General features: G+C 36.6%; 1 long non-coding RNA gene across 2 annotated transcripts; it reads left to right on the top strand.

Moving 5' to 3' along the window:
* The first annotated feature begins 8,290 nt into the window (after positions 1-8,290).
* Positions 8,291-11,058, top strand: LOC105977092 (uncharacterized). Of its 2 annotated transcripts, none has more exons than XR_016029339.1 (4): positions 8,291-8,470; positions 9,947-10,026; positions 10,401-10,708; positions 10,807-11,058. It is a non-coding gene; the product is annotated as an uncharacterized LOC105977092 (long non-coding RNA). The 2 variants fall into 2 exon arrangements; XR_016029337.1 differs by having other exon boundaries at positions 10,416-10,708.
* Positions 11,059-18,636: the final 7,578 nt, after the last annotated feature.

The following is an 18,636-nucleotide window of genomic DNA, read 5'->3' on the forward strand; positions in this document are numbered from 1 at the left end:
TTTGTGCATGATTTTATACTTTTACTTATGAGCGTATCTTTTGTATCTTTTGGAATCCAATTTTGACCATGTTCGAGTCCGAATTTGAAAATTTGACATTAGACAGGAATTGTAGCTAGCTGAAACAACTTTCTAATGCCGCCGGAACCAGTTGATTTGGAGTCCGGATGAGAAAGTTATGCTCGACTTCGTGGACACTACCGAAGATGTTGAGGGATCCTCTCTTCTAATTTGATTTTATTTTCCTAATTGCAACTCTTTTCTTACTCTTTGATCAATTTTGCTTCATGGACACCTCATTATCAATTTGTACCTATAGAATACTAAATCCACCAATTAAGACAGAAATAGGAATTAATCCATAAAAACATCCACGTAAACGTAAACGTTGAGTGTTATTTCTACACTCCACTGTATCTTTTGTATCTAGTGTTCTTGCTGTTGTTTGGTTATGCGTATTAAAGTCCTAGTGTTGTATTTCGTGTTTTTAAGAACGTTGTTGCGAATGCACTTTTGCGCATGTTTTTTTACATGTACGTTTGTGCATGTCCATTTAAGCGAGTGTGCTTGTGCATGTTTGTTGATTTGTATTAATGTCCTACAATTGTAGTTTGTGTTTTCTTGAACCTTTTTGCGAATGCACTTTTGCGTGAGTACTTTTGTGCATGATTTTGTACTTTTACTTATGTGCGTATCTTTTGTAGCGAGTGTTTTTGTGCACGTTTCTTGATGCGCATTCGTGTCCTCGAACTGAAGCGGATATTTTCACGATCGCTTTTGGAATCCAATTTTGACCATGTTCGAGTCCGAATTTGGAAATTTGACATTAGACAGGAGTTGTAGCCAGCTGAAATAGCTTTCTAATGCCGACTGAACCGGTTGATTTGGAGTCCGGATGAGAAATTTATGCTCGACTTCGTGGACACTACCGAAGATGTTGAGGGATCCTCTCTTCTAATTTGATTTTATTTTTCTAATTGCAACTCTTTTCTTACTCTTTGATCATTTTTGCTTCATGGACGCCTCATTATCAATTTGTACCTATAGAATACTAAATCCACCAATTAAAACAGAAATATAAATTAATCCATAAAAAAATCCACGTAAACGTAAACGTTGAGTGTTATTTCAACACTCCACTGTATCTTTTGAATCTAGTGTTCTTGCTGTTGTTTGGTTATGCGTACTATAGTCCTAGTGTTGTATTTCGTGTTTTAAAGAACGTTGTTGCGAACGCAATTTTGCGCATGTTTTTTTACATGTACTTTTGTGCATGTCTATTTGAGCGATTGTGTTTGTGCATGTTTGTTGATTTGTATAAATGTCCTAGGATTGTAGCTTGTGTTTTCATGAACCTTTTTGCGAATGCCCTTTTGCGTGAGTACTTTTGTGCATGATTTTTTACTTTTACTTATGTGCGTATCTTTTGTATCTTTTGGAATCCAATTTTGACCATGTTCGAGTCCGAATTTGGAAATTTGACATTTGACAGGAATTGTAGCCAGCTGAAACAACTTTCTAATGCCGCCGGAACCTGTTGTTTTGGAGTCCGGATGAGAAAGTTATGCTCGACTTCGTGGACACTACCAAAGATGTTGAGGGATCCTCTCTTCTAATTTGATTTTATTTTCCTAATTGCAACTCTTTTCTTACTCTTTGATAATTTTTGCTTCATGGACACCTCATTATGAATTTGTATCTATAGAATACTAAATCCACCAATTAAGACAGAAATACGAATTAATCCATAAAAAAATCCACGTAAACGTAAACGTTGAGTGTTATTTCTACACTCCACTGTATCTTTTGAATCTAGTGTTCTTACTGTTGTTTGGTTATGCGTCTTATAGTCCTAGTGTTGTATTTCGTGTTTTTAAGAACGTTGTTGCGAATGCAATTTTGCGCATGTTTTTTTACATGTACTTTTGTGCATGTCCATTTGAGCGAGTGTGTTTGTGCATGTTTGTTGATTTGTATTAATGTCCTAGGATTGTAGCTTGTGTTTTCATGAACCTTTTTGCGAATGCACTTTTGCGTGAGTACTTTTGTGCATGATTTTGTACTTTTACTTATGTGCGTATCTTTTGTATCTTTTGGAATCCAATTTTGACCATGTTCGAGTCCGAATTGGGAAATTTGACACTAGACAGGAATTGTAGCCAGCTCAAACAGCTTTCTAATGCCGCCGGAACCAGTTGATTTGGAATCCGGATGAGAAAGTTATGCTCGACTTCGTGGACACTACCGAAGATGTTGAGGGATCCTCTCTTCTAATTTGATTTTATTTTCCAAATTGCAACTCTTTTCTTACTCTTTGATCATTTTTGCTTCATGGACACCTCATTATCAATTTGTACCTATAGAATACTAAATCCACCAATTAAGATAGAAATATGAATTAATCCATAAAAAAATCCACGTAAACGTAAACGTTGAGTGTTATTTCTACACTCCACTGTATCTTTTGTATCTAGTGTTCTTGCTGTTGTTTGGTTATGCGTATTAAAGTCCTATTGTTGTATTTCGTGTTTTTAAGAACGTTGTTGCGAATGCACTTTTGGGCATGTTTTTTTACATGTACGTTTGTGCATGTCCATTTGAGCGAGTGTGTTTGTGCATGTTTGTTGATTTGTATTATTGTCCTAGGATTGTAGTTTGTGTTTTCATGAATCTTTTCGCGAATGCACATTTGCGTGAGTACTTTAGTGCATGATTTTTTTTACTTTTACTTATGTGCGTATCTTTTGTAGCGAGTGTTTTTGTGCACGTTTCTTGATGCGCATTCGTGTCCTCGAACTGTAGCGGGTATTTTCTTGATCGCTTTTGGAATCAAATTTTGACCATGTTCGAGTCCGAATTTGGAAATTTGACATTAGACAGGAGTTGTAGCCAGCTGAAATAGCTTTCTAATGCCGCCTGAACCGGTTGATTTGGAGTCCGGATGAGAAATTTATGCTCGACTTCGTGGACACTACCGATGATGTTGAGGGATCCTCTCTTCTAATTTGATTTTATTTTCCTAATTGCAAGTCTTTTCTTACTCTTTGATCATTTTTGCTTCATGGACACCTCATTATCAATTTGTACCTATAGAATACTAAATCCACCAATTAAAATAGGAATATAAATTAATCCATAAAAAAATCCACGTAAACGTAAACGTTGAGTGTTATTTCTACACTCCACTGTATCTTTTGAATCTAGTGTTCTTGCTGTTTGGTTATGCGTACTATAGTCCTAGTGTTGTATTTCGTGTTTTTAAGAACGTTGTTGCGAATGCAATTTTGCGCATGTTTTTTTACATGTACTTTTGTGCATGTCCATTTGAGCGAGTGTGTTTGTGCATGTTTGTTGATTTGTATTAATGTCCTAGGATTGTAGCTTGTGTTTTCATGAACCTTTTTGCGAATGCACTTTTGCGTGAGTACTTTTGTGCATGATTTTGTACTTTTACTTATGTGCGTATCTTTTGTAGCAAGTGTTTTTGTGCACGTTTCTTGATGCGCATTCGTGTCCTCGAACTGTAGCGGGTATTTTCATGATCGCTTTTGGAATCCAATTTTGGTCGTGTTCGAGTCCGAATTTGGAAATTTGACATTAGACAGGAATTGTAGCCAGCTGAAATAGCTTTGTAATGCGGCCATAACCAGTTGATTTGGAGTCCAGATGAGAAAGTTATGCTCGACTTCGTGGACAGTACCGAAGATGTTGAGGGATCCTCTCTTCTAATTTGATTTTATTTTCCTAATTGCAACTCTATTCTTAGTCATTGTTCATTTTTGTTTCATGGATACCTCATTATCAATTTGTACCTATAGAATACTAAATCCACCAATTAAAACAGAATTATAAATTAATCCATAAAAAAATCCACGTAAACGTAAACGTTGAGTGTTATTTCTACACTCCACTGTATCTTTTGAATCTAGTGTTCTTGCAGTTGTTTGGTTATGCGTACTATAGTCCTAGTGTTGTATTTCGTGTTTTTAAGAACGTTGTTGCGAATGCAATTTTGCGCATGTTTTTTTACATGTACTTTTGTGCATGTCCATTTGAGCGAGTGTGTTTGTGCATGTTTGTTGATTTGTATTAATGTCCTAGGATTGTAGCTTGTGTTTTCATGAACCTTTTTGCGAATGCACTTTTGCGTGAGTACTTTTGTGCATGATTTTGTACTTTTACTTATGTGCGTATCTTTTGTATCTTTTGGAATCCAATTTTGACCATGTTCGAGTCTGAATTTGGAAATTTGACACTAGACAGGAATTGTAGCCAGCTGAAACAGCTTTATAATGCCGCCGGAACTAGTTGATTTGGAGTCTGGATGAGAAAGTTATGCTCGACTTCGTGGACACTACCGAAGATGTTGAGGGATCCTCTCTTCTAATTTGATTTTATTTTTCTAATTGCAACTCTTTTCTTACTCTTTGATCATTTTTGCTTCATGGACGCCTCATTATCAATTTGTACCTATAGAATACTAAATCCACCAATTAAAACAGAAATATAAATTAATCCATAAAAAAATCCACGTAAACGTAAACGTTGAGTGTTATTTCAACACTCCACTGTATCTTTTGAATCTAGTGTTCTTGCTGTTGTTTGGTTATGCGTACTATAGTCCTAGTGTTGTATTTCGTGTTTTAAAGAACGTTGTTGCGAACGCATTTTTGCGCATGTTTTTTAACATGTACTTTTGTGCATGTCCATTTGAGCGAGTGTGTTTGTACATGTTTGTTGATTTGTATTAATGTCCTAGGATTGTAGCTTGTGTTTTCATGAATTTTTTTGCGAATGCACTTATGCGTGAGTACTTTTGTGCATGATTTTGTACTTTTACTTATGTGCGTATCTTTTGAAGCGAGTGTTTTTGTGCACGTTTCTTGATGCGCATTCGTGTCCTCGAACTGTAGCGGGTATTTTTATGATCGCTTTTGGAATCAAATTTTGACCATGTTTGAGTCCGAAATTGGAAATTTGACATTAGACAGGAATTGTAGCAAGCTGAAATAGCTTTCTAATGCCGCCAGAACCAGTTGATTTAGAGTCCGGATGAGAAAGTTATGCTCGACTTCGTTGACACTACCGAAGATGTTGAGGGATCCTCTCTTCTAATTTGATTTTATTTTGCTAATTGCAACTCTTTTCTTACTCTTTGATCATTTTTGCTTCATGGACACCTCATTATCAATTTGTGCATATAGAATACTAAATCCACCAATTAAAACAGAAATATAAATTAATCGATAAAAAAATCCACGTAAACGTAAACGTTGAGTGTTGTTTCTACACTCCACTGTATCTTTGGAATCTAGTGTTCTTGTTGTTGTTTGGTTATGCGTACTATAGTCCTAGTGTTGTATTTCGTGTTTTTAAGAACGTTGTTGCGAATGCAATTTTGCGCATGTTTTTTTGCATGTACTTTTGTGCATGTCTATTTGAGCGATTGTGTTTGTGCATGTTTGTTGATTTGTATAAATGTCCTAGGATTGTAGCTTGTGTTTTCATGAACCTTTTTGCGAATGCCCTTTTGCGTGAGTACTTTTGTGCATGATTTTTTACTTTTACTTATGTGCGTATCTTTTGTATCTTTTGGAATCCAATTTTGACCATGTTCGAGTCCGAATTTGGAAATTTGACATTTGACAGGAATTGTAGCCAGCTGAAACAACTTTCTAATGCCGCCGGAACCAGTTGTTTTGGAGTCCGGATGAGAAAGTTATGCTCGACTTCGTGGACACTACCAAAGATGTTGAGGGATCCTCTCTTCTAATTTGATTTTATTTTCCTAATTGCAACTCTTTTCTTACTCTTTGATAATTTTTGCTTCATGGACACCTCATTATGAATTTGTATCTATAGAATACTAAATCCACCAATTAAGACAGAAATACGAATTAATCCATAAAAAAATCCACGTAAACGTAAACGTTGAGTGTTATTTCTACACTCCACTGTATCTTTTGAATCTAGTGTTCTTACTGTTGTTTGGTTATGCGTCTTATAGTCCTAGTGTTGTATTTCGTGTTTTTAAGAACGTTGTTGCGAATGCAATTTTGCGCATGTTTTTTTACATGTACTTTTGTGCATGTCCATTTGAGCGAGTGTGTTTGTGCATGTTTGTTGATTTGTATTAATGTCCTAGGATTGTAGCTTGTGTTTTCATGAACCTTTTTGCGAATGCACTTTTGCGTGAGTACTTTTGTGCATGATTTTGTACTTTTACTTATGTGCGTATCTTTTGTATCTTTTGGAATCCAATTTTGACCATGTTCGAGTCCGAATTGGGAAATTTGACACTAGACAGGAATTGTAGCCAGCTGAAACAGCTTTCTAATGCCGCCGGAACCAGTTGATTTGGAATCCGGATGAGAAAGTTATGCTCGACTTCGTGGACACTACCGAATATGTTGAGGGATCCTCTCTTCTAATTTGATTTTATTTTCCAAATTGCAACTCTTTTCTTACTCTTTGATCATTTTTGCTTCATGGACACCTCATTATCAATTTGTACCTATAAAATACTAAATCCACCAATTAAGATAGAAATATGAATTAATCCATAAAAAAATCCACGTAAACGTAAACGTTGAGTGTTATTTCTACACTCCACTGTATCTTTTGTATCTAGTGTTCTTGTTGTTGTTTGGTTATGCGTATTAAAGTCCTATTGTTGTATTTCGTGTTTTTAAGAACGTTGTTGCGAATGCACTTTTGGGCATGTTTTTTTACATGTACGTTTGTGCATGTCCATTTGAGCGAGTGTGTTTGTGCATGTTTGTTGATTTGTATTATTGTCCTAGGATTGTAGTTTGTGTTTTCATGAATCTTTTCGCGAATGCACATTTGCGTGAGTACTTTAGTGCATGATTTTTTTTACTTTTACTTATGTGCGTATCTTTTGTAGCGAGTGTTTTTGTGCACGTTTCTTGATGCGCATTCGTGTCCTCGAACTGTAACGGGTATTTTCTTGATCGCTTTTGGAATCAAATTTTGACCATGTTCGAGTCCGAATTTGGAAATTTGACATTAGACAGGAGTTGTAGCCAGCTGAAATAGCTTTCTAATGCCGCCTGAACCGGTTGATTTGGAGTCCGGATGAGAAATTTATGCTCGACTTCGTGGACACTACCGAAGATGTTGAGGGATCCTCTCTTCTAATTTGATTTTATTTTCCTAATTGCAAGTATTTTCTTACTCTTTGATCATTTTTGCTTCATGGACACCTCATTATCAATTTGTACCTATAGAATACTAAATCCACCAATTAAAATAGGAATATAAATTAATCCATAAAAAAATCCACGTAAACGTAAACGTTGAGTGTTATTTCTACACTCCACTGTATCTTTTGAATCTAGTGTTCTTGCTGTTTGGTTATGCGTACTATAGTCCTAGTGTTGTATTTCGTGTTTTTAAGAACGTTGTTGTGAATGCAATTTTGCGCATGTTTTTTTACATGTACTTTTGTGCATGTCCATTTGAGCGAGTGTGTTTGTGCATGTTTGTTGATTTGTATTAATGTCCTAGGATTGTAGCTTGTGTTTTCATGAACCTTTTTGCGAATGCACTTTTGCGTGAGTACTTTTGTGCATGATTTTGTACTTTTACTTATGTGCGTATCTTTTGTAGCGAGTGTTTTTGTGCACGTTTCTTGATGCGCATTCGTGTCCTCGAACTGTAGCGGGTATTTTCATGATCGCTTTTGGAATCCAATTTTGGTCGTGTTCGAGTCCGAATTTGGAAATTTGACATTAGACAGGAATTGTAGCCAGCTGAAACAGCTTTCTAATGCCGCCGGAACTAGTTGATTTGGAGTCCGGATGAGAAAGTTATGCTCGACTTCGTGGACACTACCGAAGATGTTGAGGGATCCTCTCTTCTAATTTGATTTTATTTTCCTAATTTTATGCATACTATAGTCCTAGTGTTGTATTTCGTGTTTTTAAGAACGTTATTGCGAATGCAATTTTGCGCATGTTTTTTTACATGTACTTTTGTGCATGTCCATTTGAGCGAGTGTGTTTGTGCATCACTACACCAAATTGAGGTTTTCCTAACACTACTATTTTTCAATTTCTAACGGATATTTCCGTTAGAAAATTATAACCGATAACATCCGTTAGAAATAACATTTATCCGTTACTATTAATAATAAGTCATTTATGTGTAATTTATATATTTTATAACGGATTTATCCGTTAGAAATATATAAATATTCCATTAGAGTTAATTATTATTGTAATAATTTATTTATGTTGAATATTTGTGCACATACATAAATAAAAAAAGGAGAAGTAAATTAATAATTAAATTTTACAATCATAATAACACATCAGATGTTCTAAACTATTCGGTGCCTTTGATGAAAAAGAGAACTTATTCTCTGCCTAATTTTTGACTCACTTGTTCGTCTCCGTAACCACCGACGCCGATGGATCCACAACCACTAGGCCCTCCATCGTTTCAGGTTATCACTCGATCTCTCTGCCTCTCTCTCTCTCTCTCTCTCTCTCTCTCTCTCTCTCTCTCTCTCTCTCTCTCTCTCTCTCTCTCTCTCTCTCTCTCTCTCTCTCTCTCTCTCTCTCTCTCTCTCTCTCTCTCTCCTCTCCCTCTCTCCCGTTCTCTATCGTTTTCCCTTCACACTCTAATCATATGTTTGGATTTTGCTGAAAAGCCCTAGATTTGTTCTGATCTCAAAATTAAACTAATAACTTATACATATAGTTTTATTTGTAGAAATTTATTTCATGGTTTCTTTGATGGTTGATTTAAATTGGAATCTTGCAATTTGTTAGGTCTTTTTAAATTGGATTTAACCAATATTTGTAATTTTTTCCTCTTTTTATGTCTAACTTTAGTTGTCCAGGTGGTTAAGTTTTTGTTGATCGTTAATATAAGTCTTTTGTGTTCGATATTGTTGTGAACTTAGCAGTTTATGTTTCTTCTTAATTTTGCTTTTTGTTTCAAATTGGATATTCAAATAGATACTCTAGATAGAATTTTTTCCCAAACGTCATAGTATTATCTTTAACTTTTGAATATAATGAGTTTATCATAAAGTCGTACAGTAGCTTGAGTATTGCTATTTGATATTTTTGAATGGTATTGATCTCTTTATATAGCCATAATTTGCATGGATAAATTGTTCTTATATTTGTTTTAATAATGACTAATGAATAATATTTTTTCATATTGCATCTATGTTAATTTTCTTTAATCAACTTTAACCTCCATGTGATCTCATTTCGTTTTTGGCAATCTCAATTATTTCTCTTTCTTTTTGCATGACAAAATTGATAATATGAAGCAGTTTTTGATGATAATCATTTGTTCAATAATGCTAAACTTACTAATGATGTTGCGTGTCTATGATTCTTTTTTGATGATAATCATTTGTTCTATTTTTTTGTATTTGTGTTTATCTTGAATCTGTGATAGGATTATGTATTGTTTTTTGTAGAGAAAATTAGTATGTGTTGTTTCAGCATTTCATGTATTAGGGATATATTTTGGGGTTTCTTATAAAGAAGAAGTTTCACACGCTATAAAACAATTGATATCTCTTAATTGCAAAATTATTATCCTTGTCTACTTTCGAGGGAGTAAAATTTTCTTCTGTTGCTAGTTAAGAGATAATTATTCTTTGATGTAATTCTATCTTATAATTTTCAGTTCTAATGTTGTTTAATCATAATCATTGTAATATGTTCTCTATTTCAAGATATTCTTTAAATTGGGCATTTTCACAAATTATAAGCAACCAACTGTAGGTAATCAATCCTATTTGTTATTATTGTGCATTGTCCACCAAGTAGAAGCCATAGTAGTGAACTGGAGAACCAGGTTTTCTTTGATCTTGATGTTTGGCTAGTAATAAAAACTACACCTCAATTATTTATAATACTAGTCAACTGGTTTTCATAGTAGCTCTGTTTTTTCACAGGGTGGAGCTGAATTTGGAGAAAGAAAAGCTAAATTAACAGATGGGCTGAAGCAATCAGAATTATTGTTAAAACTTAAAAGGTATTATTCGTGAACTTTGTGTTTGATTTGGAAGCCAGAATATGAAAACATAGGTCATTTGAACACAAAAGAAAGAGTAACATATGTTCTGAAGCTAGAAATTTTTTTTTTACTGTACACATTTAAAGGTTGGGTTTAATGTAGTAAATGTATTTTTTTTATTGATCCCACTGTACTTGGAGATGTTGGTGAGAGATTCATATTAACTTTGATTCTTGATCCATGTACTTGGCAAAGTGGCACTTCTTGTTTTATAAGTATTGAATTATTTTCTCTCTTCATACTGTATATGTATGGTTATCCTATCTAGAGTTCCATATAGTTTTGAGACAATACTTATTGTGCAGATTGTAAATTAAAATTTACATTTATAGATTGACCTCATGTAGGAGAGGAAGACCTTCTGGCTGACTACCTTGATTTGCAATTTGGTGTGGAATTCTTGTCTGCTCTTCTACTTGCTGAAAGGGTAACCCTAAGTTGAATATTCAAGTTCATGTTCATGGTCAATTTGGTTTATTTTATGTTTTATGTGTGTGAATGATGCTTTGATTCGAGCATTTTCTTCTTTTTTCTTATGTTGTTCCTTAGGCCTTCTTTGTGACTGCTTCTCTTGTTTCTTCTTCTCTTGTGCTTGTAGTCTCAATTCGATGTACTGTTGCAACTCACTTCTCATTCTCAGGTTTGATTTCTTTTCTCCATTGTCTCTCTATTGAATTAAGAATTGTCCCACAAAAATATAAATTAAATAATCTTTTAGCAAATTTTCACTTCTCTCAGCAACAAGCATGAAGACGCAATCTCAAAGGGGCAATGAGTTCACATCCAGAAGAATTGAAGATATTTTATCACCCCTAATTTATTAGGGGTCAATTATTTCAGTAGGAAATTAATTTTTGATTATGGCATTTACATTTGCGTTATGGTGTTTGTTTCATAATGGTGAACAATACTTTGTATTGAACTTTTTTATGTTACGAAATTTTATTGTAATTTATGGGTATTGTGTGATGTATGATTTGCGTTCCATTATTTAAGAATGATTCATATTTATGAATTAATATATAAAATGGAAATATTAAATTATTGTTTTTTAATTTTTTTTTAACGTTTTTTAAAAAAATTCTTACTGTTATATCCGTTAGAAATTTAGCTAAGAGTGTTACAACAAAAACCATTAGAATGTAATTTCTAACGGACAATAACCGTTAGAAATTTTTATTTCTCACTACGGTATCTATATTTTTTCTAACGGATTCTAAAGTTTTTCTAACGGATATAACCGTTAGAAATTTTTGGCCATATATTTCTAACGCCATTTTTCTAACGGAATTCCGCCGTTAGAAATAATTATTCCAACAGAACATGACTGTTAGAAAATGTCCATTTTGGTGTAGTGCATGTTTGTTGATTTGTATTAATGTCCTAGGATTGTAGCTTGTGTTTTCATGAACCTTTTTGCGAATGCACTTTTGCGTGAGTACTTTTGTGCATGATTTTGTACTTTTACTTATGTGCGTATCTTTTGTAGCGAGTGTTTTTGTGCACGTTTCTTGATGCGCATTCGTTTCCTCGAACTGTAGCGGGTATTTTCATGATCGCTTTTGGAATCCAATTTTGGCCGTGTTCGAGTCCGAATTTGGAAATTTGACATTAGACAGGAATTGTAGCCAGCTGAAATAGCTTTCTAATGCGGCTAGAACCAGTTGATTTGGAGTCCAGATGAGAAAGTTATGCTCGACTTCGTGGACAGTACCGAAGATGTTGAGGGATCCTCTCTTCTAATTTGATTTTATTTTCCTAATTGCAACTCTATTCTTAGTCATTGTTCATTTTTGTTTCATGGATACCTCATTATCAATTTGTACCTATAGAATACTAAATCCACCAATTAAAACAGAAATATAAATTAATCCATAAAAAAATCGACGTAAACGTAAACGTTGAGTGTTATTTCTACACTCCACTGTATCTTTTGAATCTAGTGTTCTTGCTGTTGTTTGGTTATGCGTACTATAGTCCTAGTGTTGTATTTCGTGTTTTTAAGAACGTTGTTGCGAATGCAATTTTGCGCATGTTTTTTTACATGTACTTTTGTGCATGTCCATTTGAGCGAGTGTGTTTGTGCATGTTTGTTGATTTGTATTAATGTCCTAGGATTGTAGCTTGTGTTTTCATGAACCTTTTTGCGAATGCACTTTTGCGTGAGTACTTTTGTGCATGATTTTGTACTTTTACTTATGTGCGTATCTTTTGTATCTTTTGGAATCAAATTTTGACCATGTTCGAGTCCGAATTTGGAAATTTGACATTAGACAGGAGTTGTAGCCAGCTGAAATAGCTTTCTATTGCCGCCTGAACTGGTTGATTTGGAGTCCGGATGAGAAATTTATGCTCGACTTCGTGGACACTACCGAAGATGTTGAGGGATCCTCTCTTCGAATTTGATTTTATTTTCCTAATTGCAACTCTTTTCTTACTCTTTGATCATTTTTGCTTCATGGACACCTCATTATCAATTTGTACCTATAGAATACTAAATCCACTAATTAAAACAGAAATATAAATTAATCCATAAAAAAATCCACGTAAACGTAAACGTTGAGTGTTATTTCTACACTCCACTGTATCTTTTGAATCTAGTGTTCTTGCTGTTGTTTGGTTATGCGTACTATAGTCCTAGTGTTGTATTTCGTGTTTTTAAGAACGTTGTTGCGAATGAAATTTTGCGCATGTTTTTTTACATGTACTTTTGTGCATGTCCATTTGAGCGAGTTTGTTTGTGCATGTTTGTTGATTTGTATTAATGTCCTAAGATTGTAGCTTGTGTTTTCATGAACCTTTTTGCGAATGCTCTTTTGCGTGAGTACTTTTGAGCATGATTTTGTACTTTTACTTATGTGCGTATCTTTTGTAGCGAGTGCTTTTGTGCACGTTTCTTGATGCGCATTAGTGTCCTCGAATTGTAGCGGATATTTTCACGATCGCTTTTGGAATCCAATTTTGACCATGTTCGAGTCCGAATTTGGAAATTTGACATTAGACAGGAGTTGTAGCCAGCTGAAATAGCTTTCTATTGCCGCCTGAACCGGTTGATTTGGAGTCCGGATGAGAAATTTATGCTCGACTTCGTGGACACTAACGAAGATGCTGAGGGATCCTTTCTTCGAATTTGATTTTATTTTCCTAATTGCAACTCTATTCTTACTCTTTGATCATTTTTGTTTCATGGACACCTCATTATCAATTTGTGCCTATAGAATACTAAATCCACCCATTAAAACAGAAATATAAATTAATCCATAAAAAAATCCACGTAAACGTAAACGTTGAGTGTTATTTCTACACTCCACTGTATCTTTTGAATCTAGTGTTCTTGCTGTTGTTTGGTTATGCGTACTATAGTCCTAGTGTTGTATTTCGTGTTTTTAAGAACGTTGTTGCGAATGAAATTTTGCGCATGTTTTTTTACATGTACTTTTGTGCATGTCCATTTGAGCGAGTGTGTTTGTGCATGTTTGTTGATTTGTATTAATGTCCTAGGATTGTAGCTTGTGTTTTCATGAACCTTTTTGCGAATGCACTTTTGCGTGAGTACTTTTGAGCATGATTTTGTACTTTTACTTATGTGCATATCTTTTGTAGCGAGTGTTTTTGTGCACGTTTCTGGATGCGCATTCGTGTCCTCGAACTGTAGCGGGTATTTTCATGATCGCTTTTGGAATCCAATTTTGGCCGTGTTCGAGTCCGAATTTGGAAATTTGACATTAGACAGGAATTGTAGCCAGCTGAAATAGCTTTCTAATGCGGCCATAACTAGTTGATTTGGAGTCCAGATGAGAAAGTTATGCTCGACTTCGTGGACAGTACCGAAGATGTTGAGGGATCCTCTCTTCTAATTTGATTTTATTTTCCTAATTGCAACTCTATTCTTTGTCTTTGATCATTTTTGTTTCATGGACACCTCATTATCAATTTGTACCTATAGAATACTAAATCCACCAATTAAAACAGAAATATAAATTAATCCATAAAAAAATCCACATAAACGTAAACGTTGAGTGTTATTTCTACACTCCACTGTATCTTTTGAATCTAGTGTTCTTGCTGTTGTTTGGTTATGCGTATTAAAGTCCTAGTATTGTATTTCGTGTTTTTAAGAACGTTGTTGCGAATGCAATTTTGCGCATGTTTTTTTACATGTACTTTTGTGCATGTCCATTTGAGCGAGTGTGTTTGTGCATGTTTGTTGATTTGTATTAATGTCCTAGGATTGTAGCTTGTTTTTTCATGAACCTTTTTGCGAATGCACTTTTGCGTGAGTACTTTTGTGCATGATTTTGTACTTTTACTTATGTGCGTATCTTTTGTATCTTTTGGAATCCAATTTTGACCATGTTCGAGTCCGAATTTGGAAATTTGACACCAGACAGGAATTGTAGCCAGGTGAAAAAGCTTTCTAATGCCGCTGGAACCAGTTGATTTGGAGTCCGGCTGAGAAAGTTATGCTCGACTTCGTCGACACTACCGAAGATGTTGAGGGATCCTCTCTTCTAATTTGATTTTATTTTCCTAATTGCAACTCTTTTCTTACTCTTTGATCATTTTTGCTTCATGGACACCTCATTATCAATTTGTACCTATAGAATACTAAATCCACCAATTAAGACAGAAATATGAATTAATCCATAAAAAATCCACGTAAACGTAAACGTTGAGTGTTATTTCTACACTCCACTGTATCTTTTGTATCTAGTGTTCTTGCTGTTGTTTGGTTATGCGTATTAAAGTCCTAGTGTTGTATTTCGTGTTTTTAAGAACGTTGTTGCGAATGCACTTTTGGGCATGTTTTTTTACATGTACGTTTTGTTGGGTTTCGGGCACGCATACGCAGCGGAAAACAAAAATTTTATGCGATTTAAACGACTTTAAAACACATAATTACATGCCCGACAAATTAAATCAATTAATTGCGTACCTTTGCGCTTCCAGCGAAATTAAAAACAACATACATGCTAATAAATTTAACCGAATTTAAATCAATTAACATGCTCGCGTTTAAACCAAATAACATGCTTGTAATGATTTAAAACAATTACACATAATCACATAAAATCATACGAAACAAACATGAAATCATAGTCTAAACCTAAACGAAACGAAACTAGGGTTTCGTGTATTTACCTCTTGACGCGTGAGGTAGGAGCGTTTAACACGTCGAGATTGCTACGGAAACCAATCCGTACAATCGGGGCAGCAGCGGTGCAGCGGCAGCAGCGGCGCGTGAGGTCACGGCGGCGCGTGCGGTATACGCGCGGCTTCGGGGCGGCGCGTGGGGCAGCGTGCAGCTTCGGCTCGTGCGTTGCTCCTCGATTCTTCGATCTACGATCTTCCTCCTCTCGGATTTCACCTCGTATACTTCGATCTACTAAAACGTGGCACTAGACACGAAGTAGTTAGAATAAAACGGAAGAAACGAAAAGAGAAAGAATACCGAAAGAGGAACAGCCAATGAACGGCCGATTCCGGCGACAGAATGGCGACGGTGGCGCGGTGATGGCCGCGGAAAGAGAGGCCGAGAGAGAGAGTGGACGGCCGCTTAGGGTTAGGGTTTTCTGTGTTTGTGCAAGGCCAATAAATCATGTATTTATAGTCCCTTGCATAAAACCCTAGCGGGCTTAAGTTGGACCGGGCCCAACAGCTTAAGTTCGCTAGTACTTTTACTTGCTCGTTTCTCTCAATTCAATGACCGAAAAATTGCAACGATTACATTTTCGGAATCATTATAATTCCCTCGTCATTACGAGTGCCATCTTTCATTTTCCAACTTTCCAAAAGTGGAAACCCTAGTTCAGTGCACTTTCTAAATTTGGAAACTTCCCGATTTAGAAAGTTCACTAACACGTTCGCCTATTCTTTTCCTTTTCATATTCTCATTCATAATTCCAAATTATGAATGTTGGACTCAATCATATTGACTTCCAATCATGCAAAGATAAACTATTTTATCTCTGACCGTTTATTCAAAGATCTCATGTGCACGAGCAGTGTGACCCTCGATGGTTCAGGTGTAAGCTAGCAGTGGGCCCACAACCCTTTGTGGTCAAAACTCGTCCCCTTCGAGTTACGATTAAGATGAAGCTCGTTTCACCTTAATCACCCAACGAATCAAGATTGGCGTCTAGCAACTACGCGTCATGATTCCCTAGATACAAATGAAGTGCCTGCAAGAACCTTCAGATATAGTTAACGTACAGTACGGTCCCTTCGATACATATGTCCCGATCGAACTAGAGGCATTGGTTCATCGAGACCTCTTTATATGTTCGATGACGGTGCGATCGTTCCAAGTGTTGTAATCCTTACGTGCATGATCTAGAGAATCGAATTCTCTAATCATCACCTAGTCAGCTCTGGCCAGAGACTTAGAATGATTACAAACTTTCAGAACACACAGGACATCCAAGACTATTCTAGCGATCGAATCCCCGACTACAATGCACAGACCTCCCACTAGATTTCGGACTGCACGAACACTGGCCCTTGGGATGGTCCTCGGTGGAACTCAGGGACAGGTCACGATACAGCTGGTCCTCTAGTGAAGTCACGGTGATGTCTGTTGGGTTTCGGGCACGCATACGCAGCGGAAAACAAAAATTTATGCGATTTAAACGACTTTAAAACACATAAGAACATGCCCGATAAATTAAATTCAATTAATTGCGTACCTTTGCGCTTCCAGCGAAAATAAAACAACATACATGCTAATAAATTTAACCGTACTTAAATCAATTAACATGCTCGCAATTTAAACCAAATAACATGCTTGCAATGATTAAAAACCGATTACACATAATCACATAAAATCATATAAATACAAGCATGAAATCATAGTTTAAACTAAACCCTAAACGAAACTAGGGTTTCGTATATTTACCTCTTGACGCGTGAAGTAGGAGCGATTAGCACTTCGTGATTACTACGGAAACCAATCCGAAGAATCGGGGCAGCAGCGGTGCAACGGCAGCAGCGGCGCGTGAGGTCACGGCGGCGCGTGTAGCGTACGCGCGGCTTCGGGACGGCGCGTGGGGCAGCGTGCGGCTTCGGCTCGTGCGTTGCTCCTCGATTCCTCGATCTACTGTCTTCCTCCTCTCGGATTTCACCTCGTATACTTCGATCTACTAAATCGTGGCACTAGACACGAAGTAGTTAGAATAAAACGGAAGAAAAACAAAGGAGAAAGAATACCGAACAAGGAACGGCCGACGAACGGCCGGTTCCGGCGACGGAGCGGCGACGGTGGTGCGGTGGTGGCCGCGCGGGAGAGATGGCGAGAGAGAGAGGGTCGGCCGCTTTAGGGTTAGGGTTTCATGTGTGTGTGAAAGGGCTATAAGTCATGTATTTATAGTCCCTTGCATATAACCCTAGCGGGCTTAAGTTGGACTGGGCCCAACAGCTTAAGCTCGTTAGTTCCTTTACTTGCTCGTATCTCTCAATTCAATGACCGAAAAATTGCAACGATTACATTTTCGGAATCATTATAACTTCCTCGTCATTACGAGTGCCATCTCTTGTTTTCCAACTTTCCAAAAGTGGAAACCCTAGTTCAGTGGACTTTCTAAATTTGGAAACTTCTCGATTTAGAAAGTTCACTAACATGTTCGCCTATTCTTTCCCTTTTCTTATTCTCATTCGTAATTCCAAATTACGAATGTTGGACTCAATCGTATTGACTTCCAATTATGCAAAGATAAACTATTTTATCTCTGACCGTTTATTCAAAGATCTCATGTGCACGAGCAGTGTGACCCTCGATGGTTCAGGTGTAAGCTAGCCGTGGGCCCACAACCCTTTGTGGTCAAAACTCGTCCCCTTCGAGTTACGATTAAGATGAAGCTCGTTTCACCTTAATCACCCAACGAATCAAGATTGGCGTCTAGCAACTACGCGTCATGATTCCCTAGATACAAATGAAGTGCCTGCAAGAACCTTCAGATATAGTTAACGTACAGTACGGTCCCTTCGATACATATGTCCCGATCGAACTAGAGGCATTGGTTCATCGAGACCTCTCTATATGTTCGATGACGGTGCGATCGTTCTAAGTGTTGTAATCCTTACGTGCATGACTTAGAGAATCAAATTCTCTAATCATCACTTAGTCAGCTCTGGCCAGAGACTTAGAATGATTACAAACTTTCAGAACACACAAGACATCCAAGACTATTCTAGCGATCGAATCCCCGACTACAATGCACAGACCTCCCACTAGATTTCGGACTGCACGAACACTGGCCCTTGGGATGGTCCTCGGTGGAACTCAGGGACAGGTCACGATACAGCTGGTCCTCTAGTGAAGTCACGGTGATGTCTAGGTCATAAGGACTAATGGTGTACAACTATACCATAGATATCTCTACTCGATTATTGGGAACCACTTAGAGATTTCTAGGGTGAGGGAGTTCAGTGAACTCGTCAACTTACGAGCACCCACTTATGCATGCCGATATCACAATACCGTTTACTGATGAGATGCAGTACACATACACTAAGTGCTAGTCTTAATGGGAAAGGCCGATATCCTCATTAGTGGCGTAACCCTTCGACTAG

Source organism: Erythranthe guttata, chromosome 13 (assembly GCF_056151865.1).
Source record: "Erythranthe guttata isolate IM_541 chromosome 13, IM_541, whole genome shotgun sequence".
Taxonomy (NCBI): domain Eukaryota; kingdom Viridiplantae; phylum Streptophyta; class Magnoliopsida; order Lamiales; family Phrymaceae; genus Erythranthe; species Erythranthe guttata.